This window comes from Ochotona curzoniae, unplaced genomic scaffold, assembly GCF_017591425.1.
Source record: "Ochotona curzoniae isolate NIBS_2020 unplaced genomic scaffold, NIBS_Ocur_1.0 contig_43, whole genome shotgun sequence".
NCBI classification, from domain to species: Eukaryota; Metazoa; Chordata; class Mammalia; order Lagomorpha; family Ochotonidae; genus Ochotona; species Ochotona curzoniae.
In genome coordinates this window covers 4,957,265-4,971,492 of record NW_024466218.1, presented here as the reverse complement: position 1 = coordinate 4,971,492, position 14,228 = coordinate 4,957,265, and positions in this window count along the sequence as shown.

Sequence of the window (14,228 nt, the reverse complement as noted above, 5' to 3'; positions counted from 1 at the left end):
GGTCATGCCATTTTTGTCACAAATCCTGCATTCTTCTCTTTACAGAATACTTGAATAAATGGATGTGGCTGCATTCCAATACAATTTTATTTAATGAAATAGATGATAAGCTGGATTTGGCCAACAGGATGTGGTTTTCCAACCTCTGTTTTACAGCATGTGGCAGGTAAGCAAAGGTCAGCAACTGTATCAGTCTACACTCTTGGTGTGAGAGAAAAACAAAGCTGTTTTTGTTTAAGTCATTTTAGTCAGGATTTTCTATTTGTAGCTGAATATACTGCTTAAATCAGAGTCTATATGTCTTATCTCAAATTTCTCACTAATATTCATGTAAGATGAGACTGCTGAAATTCATAGCAAACCAAATTAAATGTAACATTCCCAAAACGGTATTTTACAAACATGGTCCACTCATGCATTTTCCACTTCATAAAATAGCAGCATGAAAAAGTTCCTAGGAATGAGGTAGAAAGATTTGTTGTCCATATTTCCTATTGCAGTTCATCTAATTCATAAAAATAAAAGACTGCATTGTTAAAATATGAATGTGTTTCCAGTGATGGCTTTTTTTTTCTGACTCTGCTTCTTTCCATCCCAAGCTACACAGACAAAAGCTCTGAATCAATGGAAAAAATTACAACTTTCAGAGAACAATGGCTGTCTCTTGAATGACGCTAGAGGATTGTGGAGAACAGCGTTAAATGTTTGCCTTTCCCATGCCTAGAATGGCGTGTAGTCCTTACATATACTGAGTTCTAGTCACAGACATTAACATGCCTCAAACCTTGAGCCAAATCTTTACATCGATCAAATTAGAGCACTCGGAGGCTCTAATAACAGTCAATGTTTATGACATTACAATGAGACTATCACCCACTTTTGCATGTGTAGACGGATATTAATTAGTATTTTGAAAATGCAGCTAATATGTGTTTATTTTTATTTGTAAGGCAGATATTCAGAGAGAGAGAAAAGAGAGACACAGAGAGATCTTCCATCCTCTGCTTCACTCTTCAAATGACCACAACAGCTGGAACTGAGCAGGTCCAAAGCCAGAAGCCTGGGGCTTCTTCTGGATCTCCTACACGGGTGCAGGGACCCAAGCACCCAGGTGATCTTTTGCTGTCTTCCCAGGCACACGAGCAGGGAGCTGGATCAGAAGTGGAACGTTTGAGACTCAAGCTGCTAACCATGTGGAATCTGAGCATTCCAGGTGAAAAATTAGCTTGCTAATCCATCATGCTTACCCTGAGAAACATGATTTAAAAAACAATATTTGCATGTATAAATCTATAACTTAAGGTAGCTCGTTAGCTCCCAGAAGTGTATCTATGGAATAAATGAAAGCTGTTCTTTTTATATTAATAACAATTTTAAAACTAGTTGTTATAGGCATGACAATACTGTTTAATATAGATATCAAATATTACTGGGTTTGGCAAAGGACTGAGTAGTATCATGTTGTCACAATTCTTGATTTGTGTGAAAAAGAGCAAAAGAAATCTATGGGAGAGAGAGAGAGAGACTCCTTCACGCACTGTTTCATTCCCTAAATGCCTGCAATGGTGAGGTCTGGACCTGACACGGTCTGCTTCTGTTGTCTTCCTAGGCACAGTAGTAGGAATGCTGGGTCAGATCAGAGGGAAGTTTGTGGAACTCCATTCAGTCTTTAGATATGGGATGCCAGCATGACTAACTTTGAGTTGAACCCGCTGTGTCCATGCAGGCCCTATGTAGGCTATTTTCAAGCGACCCTTTTCACTCTGTGGTCCTTCCCTCCTTTCCTCTAAGTAACAGTTGAAGCATTAAATCTCATCTTTTGTATTTGAAGGAAGATTTTCTTGATCGCTACGTAGGGCTGCTTTTGTCTTCCTAATTTTGAATCCAATGTTGTCAGACTTAGTTAACTTGAATAAGTGTGCACAACCCCCTTTAAATCAAGTAGAAATTGCTATAGCAAGTCAGATGAGCACGCAGATAAAAAGGTGGAAGAGCAGAATTATTCCTGCTGTTTCCCTAGAAAGCATTTCTTACCCTCGCACATTGTTGCACATCGTCCTTATTCTAATCAAGCTCTCTGGACCATCAGCTCCCTGGCACTTTTAATCAGTTCATGCCTATTTGTTTTCTGTGCATTGCATGATGCAGCACAGTCTCCCTGACTTCAGACTCTAGCTCCTGGCTGTGAGCATCAAAATTGTCTCCAAACATGTCCAGTGTGTCCTGGGAGCCAGGATGACTCTAAAGTGAGAAGACAACAATTTCTCTAAAGCTCTAATGTAATTCTAGATACCCAAGAAAATTAAAACACAAATTTAAATGTCTTATGCTCAAAAGCCTCTGGTTTTGATAGTCATTAGAGAGTTTAAAAATGTTACATAGGGCTGGACATGGCAACTGGTAAGACCTTCACTGACATTTTAATATGATGTTTTTGAGGGTTGGAAAGTGTGCTTCTAAAAAACTTATTAACTCCTAATAAATGTTGCATACTAAACATACTGTAAGAAAATATCTTGTTAGTGAGTGCTAGTTGAGTGCAAATATAATTAAGATTTTAATATGTATGTCTAGGTTTACCTAAAAACTTGCATCTGGATTTTTAAATAACTTTCAGTTGGAAGGCACTGTACCTGTAATAGTCTAGGCAATACAACTATTATTTGTCATACCCATAAAGCACTGTAATAGTTATGGGAAAAATACAATAATTACCATATCATTTTTTTAAAGATATATTTATTTTATTGGATATGCAGAAATATAGAGAGAAGGAAATACAGAGAAAAAGTTCTTCTGCCTTCTGGTTTATCCCCCAAGTACCACAACATTCTAGAGCTGAGCCAATCTGAAGTCAGGAGCCAGAAGTCTCTTCCTCTGGCCGAGTCTGTACTTCAATCTGTACTTCAATCTCTACAGGGGTGATCCTACCAAGGCCAAGAGCATCTCCTGGTCAACTTCTTGCGGATGCTTAAATCTTGGTTGTAGTACAGATATTTAGTTTTATTTATATGCATATGATACATGTATATGTTGATATATTTAAATGATACCATAGTATTCTAAAAGCTAGCATAGAACAGTAGAAATGGGATATGCATGATGGATTTTTAATTCCAAAGCTGACATGTTTAACTACAAAGGGGAAAATGAAGAGCAGGCAGATCAAAAGATCGTTGCTACCATCAGTGAGCACTTTGTAAGTCAATTGTGACAGATGAGTTCTTTGAAGCAGAGGCTCAGATGGAGTTTGAGGTATCAGGTATACACCATTAGAGACGAACATCTGCAAAAGATAAGGGAAGGAACAGAACTGGGCAGAGGGGAAAGTGAATGGAGAAACAGAATTGACAGTCTAGATTACATGAGGAGAGAATTTGTGCTCACCTGATCTTCCTTTATTATATCTGTACAGCTGAGCCTTGATACCTTCGCTTCACTCAGTAAATGGCATGGGATGCCCTGGAAGGTCATGATCTCAGAGAGCGCTGAGCAGCTGGTGTCGACCTCAGAGAGCTAGTGGCACCAGCAGCACCAGCTGATCTACGATTCTTACAGCTGGACGGGAGGTCCTTTCTTGGAGGAAATTGTGTGGTAGCAGCAGACTCCTGTGTCTGCTACCCCTTTCATTTAGACCAATTTTTATTCTAGATCATACATTGTAATCTTGTGAGGAGCTTCTGAGGCATACCAGTACTAGGGAGCTAACTCAGTCTCACCAAAGCTGAATGTTTAGGGTAGGGCATCATATCAACATTCTCACGCATTTCCAGAATGACAATGTCTGATCAAGGGCAATCTGAGGGGATCTGCACCATTTCAAAAGCCACATGATCTGCTGAGAAATTCATTTGTGGAAACACAAATTTCAATTCCCTTTTCTGTTGCTAGTTTTCACCTTCAGAGCAGACACATACACAATTTATATAATTTTTACCGAAGCATTTTGTAATCTCTCAAGCCTTGTAATATGTTATTGAAAGGAGATAGTTTTTATCCATTTGGTCTTTAAATGTCTCACTCTGAAAATCTGAGTCCTTTATCACCATGGAAGCTCAGATGGATGAATTTCCAATTATCTATTTATAAATGAAGTGCTGCCCTGCATGCTGGAAAGGTCATCCCTAGTGTGATCTCTGAGCCATATGGCTGAGAAAATGAAGTGATAAGTTTATCCTTCTGAGATGTGTGTTGATGCCTCAGCTAATTAGTATTTCCAAATACATGTCATTGCTTTTGGAAGATACGAGACAGAGAAAATCTATGATATTTAGTTAATAATGCACCAACTTACATCAAAATAAAGCCAGGTCAATGGACTAGTATTTTAATTAGAAGATATGTGAGTCTGATCAGGTAGTTTTGAATTACTCAGGTTAATCCCTGATGTGCCCCTTTTTGTACTCAAGTCTGTGTACAGCAATGACTTAATCCATGCATGAATTTTATGATTATTTCATGAAAATTCTTGTTTGTATTTTATAGATGTGTCTATCTGTCATATTAAACCATGGTAATCCACTTTCATTGCTGGACTATAATTAAAGATTTAGCCTGTAACTTAGACTTTCAGGCCAAGAATGACTTAAAAATCAAGGTTTTGGCCTGGTGCGGAGGCCTAGTAGCTATATCCTTGCCTTGCATGCCCATGATCCCATATGGGCATGGGTGTGTATTCTGGCTGTTCCACGTGCCTTCCAGCTCCCTGCCTGTGGCCTAGAAAAGCAGTAGAAGATGGCACAAAGCCTTGAACCCTGCACCTGTGTGGGAGAGCCAAAAGAAGCTCCTGGCTTTGGATTGGCTCCGCACTGACTGCTGTGGCTACTTGGTGAGTGAACCAGACGATGGAAGATCTTCCTCTCTGTCTCTCCTTCACTCTGTAAATCTGCCTTTCCAGTAAAAATAAATAAATCTTTTTTTAAAAAGTCAAGGTTTTAATAAAATGCCTAGATTCAGAAGCTTTCAGATTTAGGATTGTTATTGCCATGCTTTTCTTTGTTAGGCAAAATGCTTTCTCTCAACTCTTTTTGAACTGCTTGTATTTTCATACTAACACCAGACTATTAAGATGCCAAAGCTTACTTGAATTTATAATGACTGTTGGACACTTGAATTTTTCTGATTATTAGCACACTCTCTTTTTGGAGTCTAAACATTATCTTTGATATTTTTCTTAAAGATTTGTTTACTTAAGCGGAATGCAAAATTACACAGAGAGAGGGAGAATCAGGGCTGTAAGGAGAAGATCTTCCATCCACTTTACAGTTTCCGAGAGGCCAAAATGGCAGTGCATAGACTAAGCCAAGGTCAGACTAGGCCTCATTCAGGTCTCCCATGTGACACAGCAGCCTAAGCACTTACGGCATCTTCTACTACTTTCCTGGATGCAATAGCACAGAGTTGGGTTGAAAGTCGAGCAGCTAGGGTACAAATATCTCCATATAGAAATAGAATGTTTTTTTTCTTCTTTGCTAATAAGCGGATGTTTGGAGTTTGATGATGGAATTTTATGTGATTTTTTTTTTGTGTCTATCCATGTCCTCAATCCATTCATTGGCCTTTGATTAATTAATAGATCTTTCAGCAATCATTCTGGTTTTTACAAATGCCATGCACTGCTAAAATTGTCAACATGAATTATCTTAATATAACTCAAAAGTTTAAACATCACTCTTAGAAGTTAACACAGATATTGCATACAACAGCAGATTTTCACTGTCAAAATTGGTACATCAAAAATTTGAATACACATGCAGAAGTTAATGCATTTTTAATATAATCGAAATGATAATGAATAGGAAGAATTGAAAAGCAGAGCTCAGAATCATTGTGTTCTAAAGCAGCATGTGTTGTTAATAAATTGCTATTGTTAAAAAATTGCTATTATTGTATTATCAAGGATGGAATAGGATTCATTTACTGCCTGTGACTAGCAGGTATTTAAAGAGGTATAATGTCTATAATCTGTCTCTTTCAAAGTTCTGTGCTTATCTGGTTTTTAATAAATCGGGGAACATTGTATCTACAATTCTCTTTCATGTGTGTTAGTCCTGTGCTTCTGGTCTTATAAAAATACCACACATGGCATATCTTCCACACATTACCTCATGTATCTATTGAACAGAAATAAATTAAATGTCTTAATACTATGTGGGAAACATTTCATAGTCTAAATGTAAACAACTTAGGGAAAACGTAATTCTAATATTTAGAGGAAACTGTTGGGAAGGACAAAGATGGAATGAATTGTGCAAACAAAGCAGTTTTCTGACACTTGTTTATCCCTCTTCTTTTGGGCTTTCATGTCTCTTGTTTCTGGAATGAAATTTTGTAGTCTGATGTTCTGTCCATCAGTGATATGTTAAAGTAATATTCTATCAGCTGAGATTTTTGGAGATGGGAAATCCTCACATGAGAACAAATGTGTGTGCACGTACTTGTGTGTGCATATGTTTCTATATATTCCTGCACACCTATTTCATGCATGCATGCTAGTGAGAGACCGCTGGGAGAGACACCGCTTCAATTCAACAGGGTTGTGTTTATTGGTGCTGCAATAAGAAGGACTCCATAAGATGGAGAAGATTTATTAAGATGGGCTTATGATAAGGTCTGGCATTTTTAGTACAGATTTGAAAAGCACTGTGAAGTACTCCTTTTTATGTTTTCCAGTCATGGTCACCAAAAGATTTCGGCAACTGGTGATCTGTTAACATTATTTATGTTCAGTAGGAGAAGCTTTGGCTTAGCTCTGGATGCTAGATCAGCTCCCAGTTGATTCCTTTTCTCTGTGTGAAGGTATATTTAATCATACTTAAGATCATCTTTTGCATTATTTTCATTATTTTTATTTGTATTTATGATTATACTTGTACTGGAACCATACTCCACCTGCTCCCCTCCATCCCCAAAAAAACCCAGGATTGCTTTAAGTGTTGAGAAGAAAGTAGCAAGAAGTTGGATTACTTTTTTTGTTTTTACTTACTTTTTTATTGTTATTATCATTTTATGATAGAGTTCCATAGGCCCTGGGATTTCCCTTAACCCCTCCCCAAGTCTTCCCAATCCACTGAGTTGCCCTGTATTATTACTATAGTATAGTTCTTTTAAAAAAAATTTATTTACTTTTATTGCAACGTCAGATATACAGAGAAGAAGAGACAGAAAAATCTTCCATCAGTTGATTAACTCCCCAAGCAGCCACAACAGCCGCAGCTGAGCCGAACTGATGCCAGGAGCCTGGAGCCTCTTCTAGGACTCCCACTTCGGTGCAGGGTCCCAAACCTTTGGCCATCCTTGACTTTTCCCAGGCCACAAGCATTGAGCTGGATGGGAACCAGGGCTGCCAGAATTAGAACCAGTGTCCATATGGGATTCCTGCATGTTCAAGGTGAGGACATTTGCCATTAGGCCATCATGCCTGGCCCTATAGTATAGTTCTTCATAAAGAGTAATAGGTCCATCGTTGCAGGCCTGGACAATGGCAAAGAGTCCAGCATCCTATTGTCAAGATGTAGTTAACAGTTACATTGGGAGTCCATCTTTGATCTGGAAGTAGAGATGCATACTGCATTGCATCCTCACATCTAGATATGACAGTCTCTGTTACACAGTTATTATTATATCCCTTTAATGAAAAGCCACATCTCAAAATCAGCAACAGAAAGAAAAATAGAAATTAAAAATTCCATGAAGTTAAATAACATGCTACTGAATGACTGTTTCACTGCAGAAATTAAAAAGAAAATCAAGAACCTTCTTGAAGAAAATGATGCTAGTGTATGATCTATGAGTCAGTGAAGAATTTAATGAGAAAGTGTTTTGAAGAGATGAAACTAAAAAAAAAAATCAAAATCCATGAGATATAGTTTCCACTTATCTTTTTTGGTGAAATATGTCTCTTGTAGGCAACAAATATATGGATTTTGTTTTTTTAATCTAGTTTATGATGTTTGATTGTGGGTTAATGTGAATGGGTGATAATTTGGTCCTGTCATTTTAGGTTGTTCATTGATTTAGTCGTCTGTTGTTATTTTACTAGGATGTTCTTCTCATTTGCCTTTGGTTCTGGTGGGTGCTATTCCTTTTCTCTGTCAAGAGAACATCTTTAAGTATCCTTTTAGGGCAGGTTTGGAAGAGCCATATTCTTTTTATTTATTTATTTATTTAGTTGAGGCATATTCTTTTAACTTTTTCTTTTGTGCTGTGGAAGAATTTTATTTTATTTTGAAAGACAAAGGAAAGCTTTGCTGGATACGTTATCCTGGCCTGACAATTTTTTGCTTTTAGAATCTAGAATATGTCACTCCATTCTCTTCTGGCCTATAGATTTTTCTGTGAGCAGTCTCCTGTGAATTTAATTGGCATTCCTTTATATGTCAATTATTTTTTTTTTCACGTGCGTATTTAAGGATCTTTCCTTATGTTCGATTGAAGAGAGCTTGATTTTCACGTGTCTTGGTGAAGATCACTTTTAGTCAAGCCTGTTGGGTGTTCTGTGCCCCTCCTGGATGTTGTTTCCCAATTCTTTCTCTTGATTAGGGAAATTTTCACTTATTATTTCATTAGATACATTTTTAAACCCAGGTTCTCTTTCTGCACATTCTGCGACTCCCATAACTCTTACATTTGGCCTTTAAATAGTGTCTTTCAATTCTTGAATACTTTTTTTTTTAGCTTGACCCATCTCTGCTTCCAGGTTTTTGTTTTTCCCTGGTTACAGGAAATATCTTCCAGTTCTGAGATTGTTTTCTTTTGCTTCATGCATTCTATTTTGGAGACTTTCCACTTATACTTTTAATTCGCTCCACTCTATTCTTCATTTCTGATATATCAGCTTTCCTTTGATTCATTCATTTCCAGTGTTATATGTTCCTGAGTTTCCTTGATCTCCTGTATTACATGCTTCTCATAGTCAATAAGAAGTTTTATAAGAAGTGTTTTGAATTCTGTGTTACCAATTTTCTCGATGTCTTCCTCAGTTAACTTTGAGGTTGGCAAAGGTTTTTGCTCCTTTGCAGCGGAGTCTTCAGTAATATTCATTGTGCCTTTATTTTTTTCTTTTGCTCTTGGTCATTGTACTTCTGGTTATCAGATTCTTCTCCTTGGGGTAGGTTTCTAAGCTGCGTCACCCACAGGTCTGCAGTTGGATTTTATTTACTGTAGTTGATACATGGCTCTTTGTGTGCAGTCACTTGTGCTACTCCCTCCAGCAAGTTCCAGGTCTGGGTTCTTATGTTAGATTTCCACCATGGTCTCCACAGCCCCAGCTCCTGACTCGCCACTCTCCACCTCCTGTGATAACATGCTGACACTGCATCGTTGTCGCTACAACCTTTCTCCCACTTTCTGTTAGAGCATTTGCTAGGATTAGGGAGACACCAGGAGTTCTATATAGCTGGGTTTTTTTTTTTTTTTTAAGATTTTTTTTTATTATTTTTTCATTGGAAAGGCGGATATACAGAGAGCAGAGACAGAGAGGAAGATCTTCCGTCCGATGATTCACTCCCCAAGTGAGCGCAACGGGCCGATACTATGCCGATCCGAAGCCAGGAGCCTCTTCCGGGTCTCCCACGCGGGTGCAGGTTCCCAAGGCTTTGGGCCGTCCTTGACTGCTTTCCCAGGCCACAGGCAGGGAGCTGGAAGGGAAGCGGGGCTGCCGGGATTAGAACCGGCGCCCATATGGGATCCTGGGCGTGCAAGGCGAGGACTTAACCACTTGGGCCACCGCGCCGGGCCCTATAGCTGGGTTGTTGATGGTGCTGATCTTACTGGAACCTGTTGGCCGTTAGGTCTGAGGGTCACATGGACCCATTTTGACCGATACAATGCTGTAGTTGGTATTATTTTCCTGTGGGACCAGGGCAATGCACTGAGCTCAGTGGGTTCTCGCCAAGCTCATCACATGCATAGCTCACTGTTGTCCCCTGGAGTCTTAAATTCTTCGCCACACTGAAAGAAATGGCGCCTGATGTGTCACTACTAGAGTTCTTTATCTGTTGTCCATCAGGTCTGAGGTTTACCAGGATCTATCTTGGATGGAACCTGTAGCATGCCACTTTATTGCAGTTCACTGGGCCAGAAATGAGTTCACTCTCCATCTAGTGCATGTACAGTCCTGTCCTATATAGCCTTTGCCACCCTATACTATATGGTGCCCAAGTCAATTCTAGCAGGTACACTTGGCTATGAAATCCACCTTGTTCCCGCGTCAGCTGTCTGACATCTGTTGCTCTGTCTCTGCTCCTGGTTAAATCAAACAGACGAGCAGGACAGGCAGTTCTTTGTCTGGGTTCACCTTCTGAGCCCTGGTGAATGCCCCTTCCCACCTTGTTGCTGGTGGAATTCTGGCTGCTGTTGCAGTTCAGATCACTACTTGTTGCATGCTGCTGGAGTGTAGGTCACTATAATATCACAGCATTGTGTCCATTGCTTTTCCATGTCTGTCAGACTCCAGGTGCCCCTCTGCTCTCGTTCTGTCTTCTCCAATTTCCTTGAATGTGCCTCTGTCTGTTTAAACCTGTCCTTACCCTATTCTGCCATCTTTGTTCTCTTGTATTAATTTTTGTAGCACATAATAACATCAGTGATGTTCAAGTGATGCAAGGCTTTGCATAAGGATGCTCTAGTTGTTTTGGTATAGAATGTTTACAGAAGAATGGAGTTGTCACAAGGCATATTATTGATATCAATGGGACAGATTCAAAAGGACCTATTCTCCAACTTTCTATATTTTAAACAGTTATACCTCAATATGTATTACATTGATTACAGTGTATTGATGCTCTGTATGTGAATTTTCTTGGTTTTGTAGTTTTCTTTTTAACTTGCAAATGGTTTAATTTTATATTTGGTTGAGAATCATAATGTGCAGTAGTCACACTAGTTTTAATGCAAGTTTTATACACTGATTTTTAATGAATTAATTTTATGACCATGGTATTTTTCCTTTTTAAAATTCAGGTTTAATTAAACTATTGGAATCTGTGGCATCATTGCAATAGATTTGTGCTTTCTATGTTATGCACTTTCTGGGATTATTTGCTCATTTTCTACTCATTTATTTTTGTTCTACCTGAATTGAATTCCTTTTTCTTTCTTGAAACTTAGCATTAAAAGATCTTTGAGGGCCTGGCATGATAGCCTAGCAGCTACAGTCCTCACCCTGAGTGTGACAGGATCCTATGTGGGCTCTGGTTTGTGTCCTGGTAACCCTGCTTTCCATCCAGCTCCCTGTTTATGGCATGGGAAAGCACTTAAGGATGGCACAAAGCCTTGGGACCCTGTACCCATGTGGGAGACCTGGAAGAAGCTCCTGGCCTCTGGCTTCAGATTGGTTCAGCTCCAGCTTTTGTGGCTGCCAATCAACAGATGGAAGATCTTCCTCTCTGTATATCTGCCCTTATTTATCTTATTTAAAGATTTAAGTAAATCTTTAAAAAACCATTGAAATACATCATTAATGTCCCAAATCATGTATTACCTTTCTTTTCCCATAGTTAGCAGATTTTTATTGCTTCCTGCTCTGTAGTTTTATTATATATCTACAATGAAAGCAACATCTGTGCAGAAATTCCACTTGACTACATTTAAATGTATAACAGGCTGTATGCTCCTTGAGGGTAAGGAGGTAATTCTGTTTTAGACAAATGTTGTTGCACAGAAATTACTATATACACAATATTTGCATACATGATTGAGTGCTTGAAGGTTATTAAGATTTTATGAAGAGCTGCAGGTATCAGATTATTAACTTGGGAAGGAAAAAAGTCAAGGTCATGTAACCAGCAACAATCTTATGGTTTAAAGATGTGATCTTCATCTGCCAGAAAGCTAATAATTATTGATAGAATAAAGAGATACTATAGACTGACTTTAATGTATTGATAGGAATCGTGTCACTATCTAGATGAGAAAAGTGAATACAGCAAGTTTAATAGCAACAGCCAGAATGACATATGTACCAGTGAACCCAGTTCCCAAATCATCCTCTGGCTCTGTAGTCAATTACATAACTAAAGATATTAAAATATAAGAATGCAAAATTAAATTGCATGTACAGTCTCATTTAAAGTTGTCATGTTTTAGGAAAGATTTTGAGGTGCTTGTTGTGGACTTTTAATAGGAGATTCTAAAGAGTAAGGAGTCATAAATTCCCATTTCCATGAATTTTATTAATTCATAAGCCATTATGCTATGGCTTATAACCAGAAAATCTTACTTGGTTCCACATTTGAAAGATTATCCACATCTTATAGTTATCTTAAAATTAAGGCACTTAATGTTTCTGCATATTTTCTACTGCTTATTTTAGAAAAATAATTATTACAGTCAATTAAAATGAATAGGCAGAGATGTTCCTGTGAAATAAATTTGAAAGTCCAAAATGATAAGTACCACACACTTAGAGGTCATTATCAGTCCCTATAAGCTCACACATGAGTTCCCTCTAATAGAATTTTATGAGTATGTCTATTTTTAACTATGTGGAAACTATTATGAAGAAAACCTCAAAGTTTTGATATTGGCAGAAAATACAATGGAACAAACCTCTTTCCGTCTTCTGTGTCTCCTCCAAACCCAACACGGATGTTTATTAAATGGAAAGAATGTCCCAAGGAAGGCGATAATAATTTTATTCATATCTGACCATTTTGCCTAATTTTTCTAATTTTAAAAATGATTTGTTTCCATATTATGTTCAATAAATTAAAGATGACTCATATTCATCAAAACAAACTTAATTGGCATGCAGTAAATTATTGGGCCAGGCATTTTTGAGATGTCCAAATTAAGAGCAAATGAGGCTGATGCAATGACCCTCTTTCGCAACAAATCAAGCATGAATGCATAAATTCACACGTGAATGAAAAGCAGAGGTGCCATTCAAAGAAAGTTCAAGTTTCCAGGGATATTTCAGTAATTGCTTCAGGAAACAGAGAATTTGTGGGTACAATTTAAAGGTCCAAGTAGAATTATTGTCCCTACCATCCCCAAAAATTGGCATTCAATTTACACAGCTATGTTATTTAGAATTAAGTTCTATGCTATTAGAATTAGTTAATTCATTACTTTATATGAAGTGAACAGATTTCACCACCAAATTTAGTAGCATAGATACTTCTCACTCTACTATTTTTCCTGCTACTTTCCATACTGGCTTCTCTCTTTCCTTATTTGATTTTTAAAATTTCTACAATGACATGCTTTCATTTCACTTTGCAATTACAGTCATAACACCCCATTAAAGAAATATTTTAACACACTTAGCAAGTAGAAAAAAAATCAACAATTCTTAAAGGACACAAAAAAAAAAGAAGAAGAAGAAGCTAACAAAAACTATCCAATCACAAATTTTCAATTTTGTGCACAAAGATTGAATTTTTTAAAATCTGTGTTAGTTATCACAAATCAGAGATAACATATGGTATTTGTCTACTGCATCCTGACTTATTTCATTAAATATAACAGTTTCCAGTCACATCCACTTTGTTGCAAAAGATTAAGATCTCATTCTTTTTTACATCGGAATAGCATTCCCCAATTTCTTTATCCAGGCATCTATATATGAACATCTGGGTTGATTACCTATTTAGCTCTTATGAATTATGCTGTGCTAAACATGGGTGTGCAGATAACTCTCTTGAATGCAGATTTCATTTCATTCGGGCAAATTTGTAGGAATGGGATAGCTGGGTCATATGGTAGATCAATTTTCAGATAATGAAGGAATCGCCCATAATGATTATGCAAATTTATGTTTCCATTAGTTGTGGATTAAAATGCTTTTTCTCCTACACCCTCAGCAACATTAATCATTTTGTGATTTTTTTTTGGTTGATATCTATTATAACTGAGATGAGGTGAGTCATTATTGTGATATTTTATTTGTGTATATCTGATGTTTAGTGATCCTGAGCAGTTTTTCATTTATATCTTGGCTAATCATATTTCATTCTTTGAAAATTGCCCATTCATATATTTTGCCATTTCTTAACCAGATTATTTATTTTGTTGTTGGTGAGTTTTTTGACTTCTTTAGGAACCCTGGATATTAATAGTTGTATAATTTATGAGTATTTTCTTGCCTTCTATTGGTTGTCTTTTCACTTTGTTGATGGTTTCATTTAAAGTTCAGAGGCTTCTTAGCTTGGTGTAACTCCATTGGTTACTTTTATTTTAATTGACTGTGCTTCTGGGATAATTTCCAAGAAGTCTTTGCCTGTGTC